Source organism: Elephantulus edwardii, unplaced genomic scaffold, assembly GCF_000299155.1.
Source record: "Elephantulus edwardii isolate Elephantulus edwardi_28Jun2011 unplaced genomic scaffold, EleEdw1.0 scaffold00022, whole genome shotgun sequence".
Taxonomy (NCBI): Eukaryota; Metazoa; Chordata; class Mammalia; order Macroscelidea; family Macroscelididae; genus Elephantulus; species Elephantulus edwardii.
In genome coordinates this window covers 5,489,557-5,490,674 of record NW_006399772.1, presented here as the reverse complement: position 1 = coordinate 5,490,674, position 1,118 = coordinate 5,489,557, and positions in this window count along the sequence as shown.

Here is a 1,118-nt window from a genome sequence, read left to right as displayed (position 1 = left end):
GTTTCTTTATGTTTTGGTATAATTTCTATTAAAGTCATAATACTTTGATGTTCATCATTAAGTCTTTCAAGTCCACTTTCACCATTTTGTGGATATAATTCTTTTTTTAAATGTAAGATTTTGATTTTATACTGGTTTACTTATAAAGTTTGTATATATTGCTTTTCACACCAGATTTTTCCCTTTTCCTTCACCCACACCTTCCTCTACCCATCAAATTGTGTAACTCTTATGATTACCCCCCATTCTCACCCCTCTGCTCCCCTCTCCTCCCTTAGATTCTCATACATGTTTTACTAGGTATCTATGGAAATCAGTAGGGTTTTTCCCCCAGTAAATCTTACAGAGAAATTTAATTTCATCTTAAAAGTATCATTTATGTTAACAAAAATGATAAAATGCTTTGGGATGAATATAATAAAATATAGGTAAGACCTGTCCTCTAAAAACTCTAAAATAGTGCAAAGGGAAATTGAAGACCTAAGGTGGAGATAAATATCACATTCAAGGAAAATAAAGCAATATCACAGTGTCAAGTCTTCCCATATTAATACACTGATTGATCACCATCTCAATTGAAATTCTAGAAGGATTTTAAAATAAAATCGACAGACTGTCTCTCAAATTTATGTGGAAGTATAAAATACTTGCAGTCAGAACTATTTTGGAAAGAACGAAGTTTGAGGGCTTACACTGCTTCATCTGAAGACTTATTATAAAGCTGCAATAATCAGTACAAGGTTGTATTTGAGCTGATGGGAATAGTTTTTCAAAAATGATTCTTGAACAATTGGATACTAGCTACCAACATGCAAAAATATTCATAGGAACCTTATTTCTTTCCATTAACTTGAAATCTCTTAAGAACCTAAAATTATAAAAGTTCTAGAACAAAATACAGGAAAAAAAAACCCTTTTTATACTGAATTTGGTAAAGATTTCTTAGAATACGTAAAGCATGAACCCTAAACAAAAAAAAAAAATTTTTTTACTAGGCAAAGACCTTTATTAACCTTTGTTTCAAATTTTATTCCCAGGCTTCTTCAGCTTATTTAGCTGTAAAGAATGAATTATATTTAAGCAGAAACTGAAAAGAGCTGCAATGTCCAAAAGGCTTG